A 6,058-nucleotide genomic window follows, 5' to 3' on the forward strand; every position below is an offset into this window, starting at 1 on the left:
AGTGGTGTGGATTTCCATCAAGAATTACAGGCTTTTGTGGATTCATCCCAGAGAAAATTCTTCAGAGATGTGCTGCTAGAAAACTTCAGCCATCTGGTCTCAGTGAGTCTGTCAACAAAGACTTCTTTACTTAAGTATCCAGACAAGCTTCCACATACCTCAGACCTCAATCAGCCCCCATTCATGTCTGGTCAAAGCCACGGCAGCTGTCTGAAGGTGTTTACATCTAGTTTGTCCATCACTACACTGGTGCCTTCCTGATCATGATTCTTGTACTCAGTTCTTTCTTGTATTCAATCTCTAAGACACAAAACAGTGCTGGAAAGTCAGTGATTATTTCTTGCATGAATGAGTAAGTGGATTAAAGATTTACTAAGTAAGTGTAATACTGTAAGCATTAAGCTGTGCAAATTAAAATAACATAGTAGAAAGAGCAGATATTTCCCTTTTCTACATAGAACTTAGATTTCTCTGGTGGAGCTAACATTTATTGGATTGCTTTTGACAAAAAAATATAGTTCAATCAACTGTGGAGTCATCTAGTTCCTTTCTAGTTGAAATCACTGAGCATTCTTAACTCTGTCTTTGCTCTCAGTTCTCTCTGCACTGGCAACAAAAGAGTCTCACTATTTTGTCTTGGAATCAGAGTGATCTTTCTGCTCTGGTGAAACCGTGAATGTTTTCAGTTTTCAAGATGTTTTTCTTCCAGCAGATATTCCTATGGCTTAGTGTAGACTGAGCTGGAAATAAAAATCAACTTCCAGCTTCTCTCTGGAAGGAGCTAGACTGCACATCTATCTCATGGGCTGACCCTCCCAGCTGCTGTCCAAAGTCTACATTCTAACTCACTCCTCTCCCTGGAAGCTGGCAGGGCCCTCTGTGAGCTTGAGCTGGCAGGGGGGTAATCCCTGCAGCTTCTGCCCCTCACTTGACCCAGCAAAAACTACCACGGCCCAGCTTCTCCCTGGAAGGAGTCTGACTGCACATCCAGCACCCTGACTTTTCCAGCTACTGCCTGACTCTGTCCTCTAGCTTGTATGTCACTTAGAGCAAATGGAGCCCAGCACTCATTAGTTTCCTGGAGTCTGCAGAGAACAAAGTGGCAGTTCCTCATGGCCCTGCAGGCTTTCCCACAACTACCCCCCCAGCTTGCTCCAGCAATAGAAACCAGCTCCTACCTTCTCTACAGACAGTGTCAGGCTACACATGCAGTGCCCCAGCTTGTCCAATTGCTGCCTGAGGGCTGGCTTCTAATTTGCCTCTCCTGGGGCACTGACAGTACCTCAGTCTCTTGGGAGCACCTAAAAAAGGCACTATGAGCAAGAACAAGGTTTGAGAGGCACCTAGAAACTGGCTGGGCTGACTTGTGCCAAACATTTCTGACGTAAGGCAAGACTCTGAAGATTGGGAGAGAAGGCTATTTGGTCTAAGGCAAATAAACTAACATGGAGTCAAGAAAAATGAAGAAATAATGAATATACCCTAAGGAAAAAAAAAAAACCAAAATGAAAACAAAGATACACTCCAAAAACAATGACTGTATGATATGGAGATAAGCGATATACCCAACAGAAAATTCAAAATAGTGTTCCTAAAGATTCTTTCTGAGGTCAAAGGAGTAATGTATGAAAAAAAAGGGGGGGGGGAATAAATAAAATAATGTGAAAATACTTTAAAGGAATTATGTAACATCAATCAGTCCAAAGACAAAATATTGGAGGGCCAAGAGGAAGACAGAAAGAAGCAGAAAATATATAGAGATAAATCATATCTGAATTTTGTTCCAAACCTGAGGAATAAAACAGACATCCAGGTCCAGAAACCCCAAAGGACATCAAGTAAGAGAATTCAAAGTGAATCACACCAAGACACTATAATCAAATTGTCAGAAGTTCAAGACAAATAGAGACTGTTGAAAGCAGCAAGAGAAAAATCAACTTGTTATATAAATACAAGGTAATTCCCATAAAACTACCACTTGATATTTTCAGGAGAAACTTTGGAGGCCAGAAAAGACTGAGATAACATAAGCCAAAATATTGCAAGGTAAAGAAAAACTGCCAACTAAGAATACTACACCTGTCCACAAAAGAAAAAAAAAGGAAAAAAAAGAAAAAAGAAAAAAGAAAAAGAGACAGAGAAAGAATTTCTCAGACAACCACGCCTAAAGGAATTTAGCAAGAACTTTCTTAAAAGAAATGTTAGAGGGAAGTCTTCAAGTTGGAAGAAAAGGATACTAAACAGCAACACAAGAGCAGAAGACAAACTGAAACTTAATGGTAAAGGTAAATATATACAGAAAAACAGAATACTCTATTACTATAATGATGGTAGCAAATTGCTACTAATACTACTATAAAAGTTAAAAGATGAAAGATTTAAAATAACTATAACTAAATTAGATTGCTAGATACATAATAGAAGTAGATGTATGTAAACTGTGATATCAGTAGCATATAATATGAATGGAGAGATAGAGGCTTCTTATGTGCAAGTGAAATTAAGTTGCTGTCAACTTAAAATAGGCTGTTATAACTAACACGTATTGCAAACAAGCCCCTCGGTAACCACAAAGAATATACCTGTGGTAGAGAACAAAAAAAGAGAAAAGAAATAAAAACATATTAATACCAAAAACAATGGAACACAAAAGAAGACATGAAAAGAAAAAGAGAAAAACTGCAAGACAAACAGAAAACAGTTCAAAAATGACAACAGTAAGTCATTCTTGAGCAAACATTATTTTAGCTGTAAATGGGCTAAACCCCCTAATAAAAAGATACATAGTGGCTGAATGGATTAAAAAGCCAAGATCCACCTATATGTTGTCTACAAGAATTCATCTTAGATTTAAGGACACACATAGGCTGAAAGTAAAGTGATGGTAAAAGATATTCCATGAAAATGGTGACCAAAACAAAGCAGGAGAGGCTATTATACTTATCCCAGACAAATGTGACTTTTAGCCAAAAATGGGACAAAAAATGTATTATGTAATTATAACCATGTCAATTCACTAGGAAGGTATAACAATTGCAATTATTTATACACATCTAATATCAGATCATCTAAATATGTAAAGCAAACATTGACAGATGTGAAAGGAGAAATTTAATGCAATACAATAGTAAGCATTTCTATACCTGATTTTCAACAGTGGATAGAACATTGAGACAGAAATCAATAAACAACCAGTGGACCTAAACAACACTTTAGACAAATGGACCTAACAGACATACACAGAACTTTTCATCCAGTTGCAGAATAATTCACACTTGTTTCAAGTGAAAACAAAATATTTTCCAGGATAGATCACATGTTATGTCACAAAAGGGACCTTACAAATTGAAGAAGACTGACATCATACCGAGAATCTTTTGTTGCACAATGAAATGAAACGAGAAATCAATTACAGCACAAAATTAAAAAACTCCACAAATATGAGGAAACTAAATAACACAATCTCAAAAACCACTGGGTCAAAGGCAAAATCAAGAGAACTGCTGATTATAAAATTTGAATTTGAGAAAGCATAACTCACTTCTTCTCCCTAAGACTTTTAGATAAAACTAGACTCATCACAAGGCAGATGTCTGTTATTTATGACTTATTAACTGTGACTAATGGCAAATTATACCTCTACATGCAACAGGACACCTTTCATGTGAAACATTTTACTAAGTGCTTAGGAGTATTGATTTTTAAACTGAGGTCATGTTTAAAGTGTTCTGTATAGAAATCAGTGAATTAATTGTGAATGTCTATTACTCACTTCAATCACAGAGAATTCAGAAGCAATGTCCAGCCCTGCACATGACTGAACAGGATTCATGCAGATCTTGGGGTTAGCAGGTGCAGATTCTCTAACTACACACCTCAGATGTCCATTACCAGACATGTGGACAAAGTCAGCATCACAAGCCTGTGGCTCCAGGGACTTCTACACTGAAAGATGGCCCTATTCTGACCCTCCAGTGACCTGAGGTCTCCCATTTCTTTCTACCTCTCGGCTTTGATGGTCATTCAGCATTGCTTCCCCAGGGTCACACTCACTCCCACTGGTCTGACAGTAACAGAATCTTCCAATAAGTTTCAGGTATTTCAGTCCTTCAAAAATTTCCACAGGACCCTATGTGCTGCTCTATCCACTGCAGTTTCTCTCAACATACAGCCATATTTAAGGAAAAAATATAATTTCTACATTGTTTTCCAGTGTTTAAATGTGAACGAAGTTTACTTACAAAATGAAAACTGGATGGATTTGTACAAGAGGGAAGATAAGTATTTTATTTAAAATTGGCAGCCATTTTCAGAGGATGCAGTTACTAATCAAAACTATGACACTGAACTCAGGTCTGATCGCTGACCCCTCACTACCCTCCGTGCTCCACACTCACAGGAGCACTGCTGTTGTCCTCTGTGCCTCCTGCACCTGTGCTGTTTTCAGCTGACCTCATTCTGACACATACACCAGCACAACTAGACAGTGAGCCTCTGCTTCCTCAGTCTCCCTCCACTGTGTTCACCAAATGACTAATGCACATCAGATGCCAATCAGCCGTGAGTGAGGCATCTTTCTCCTGTGCCCAAGGGACTGAGACAAAGACAGCCACTCTCATTTTGGTGTAATGTGAAGACTTTCAACAGCACAAATACTGGGAAGGAGAATATTCAATTTCTGGGCCACAAAACATCTCAGGGACCTAGGGAAACATAACCAGAGCCCCTTAAATCTTTTATTACTTCTTGGTTTTATAGAGAAGATTCAGGCCTGTGGAGAAGCCTGCTCACCTACTGGCAACAGAGAAAGAGGAAGGACTTGCTTCTTTGTGATTGCTCTGTCAGGATCACAGCTAACCTCCATCAGTCTCTGGATTTTCATTTACAAAAAGTTCAAGCACTAAAACACAACTGAAAAAGGAGAAAGAAGCCACGACATTTTAATTTTCCACAATACCCAGGCTCACCTGCCACAAATCCCCTAACCATCACCTGGCACTGTGCTCTAAGAGAAACAGAGACCATTTCTCCTCTCCCAGATTCAGAACTAATATGGCTTTACATGCTGCTGCTTATATAGAAAATATGAATTCTCTTAATTTACATACAAGTAAATAAAGTCATTGAATTTTATATGTTAATGAATCCATGCTACTTAGAGTCTTACTCAATTCCCCCAACCCTGAAACCCAGGAGGCCCTGATTAACACATGTGTATTTCACTCTCCACCTCTATGGAAGCCTCTCTGAAATTACTCAGATTTACTATTCTTTGTTTATTCACTGATTCTCCAGTATCCACCTCAACCCTCTGGAAACCTCATTCCCTCCCTGTCTACCTTGCCCCTGCCCCTCAGGATACACTTATCCTCACACATCCTGCCTCTACTATGTAGGGTTTTAAGTAATGTCACTTCCTCAACAATGGCTTCTGTCCCATGTAATTGGCTACTCACCAAGGAACTTCTGAATTTACTCCATAATAGAGTAGTTTAATTAGTAATTAGTACTCCATGCTGAAGAGTTCAGTGACACCCAAAGCTCAAGTTTCTCAACATGTGTATCATAAATGGAACATCCCATATGTAGATTTCACTGAATATGTCACTACTTCATGAGTCCTATAATACAAATGGTGAACCACGATTAACAGGAAGACAATCAAAATAAATCTGGTTGATGTATGTCTTCTTTTTAACAATATATTTTCCATTTAATGAGGTAAATCATGTAAACACAGTTATGGAACATATATTATGTCTACAGATTATTTCTGTTTTTTTTTTTTTTAACAGTCTCAAAAGTAACTTTCTCAACTTTGCACAGAAGTGTCACTGTGGATTCTGTTTTTTCTCAGTACTGTAGAAAATCTGAAACAAAAAGTTCTGTGCTTGTCTTTATCTAAAATAACTTGTAATGTATCTGCATTCTCTCAGATTATGAACCCAAGTGTGTCCATCTATGTCCTTCTACTATGGTCTGTCTTTGTCTACATGGTGCACACGATGCTTCAGCCTCACCCCTTGTTATAGTGTATTCTCAGTGCTGTCCTGCCTTG

General features: G+C 38.4%; 1 long non-coding RNA gene across 1 annotated transcript; it reads right to left on the bottom strand.

Moving 5' to 3' along the window:
• Positions 1-19: 19 nt before the first annotated feature.
• Positions 20-6,050, bottom strand: LOC116662579. Its single transcript, XR_004318554.1, has 2 exons — positions 5,457-6,050; positions 20-4,911 (listed from the first exon to the last, which is right to left on the bottom strand). It is a non-coding gene; the product is annotated as an uncharacterized LOC116662579 (long non-coding RNA).
• Positions 6,051-6,058: the final 8 nt, after the last annotated feature.

This window comes from Camelus ferus, unplaced genomic scaffold, assembly GCF_009834535.1.
Source record: "Camelus ferus isolate YT-003-E unplaced genomic scaffold, BCGSAC_Cfer_1.0 contig3845, whole genome shotgun sequence".
Taxonomy (NCBI): domain Eukaryota; kingdom Metazoa; phylum Chordata; class Mammalia; order Artiodactyla; family Camelidae; genus Camelus; species Camelus ferus.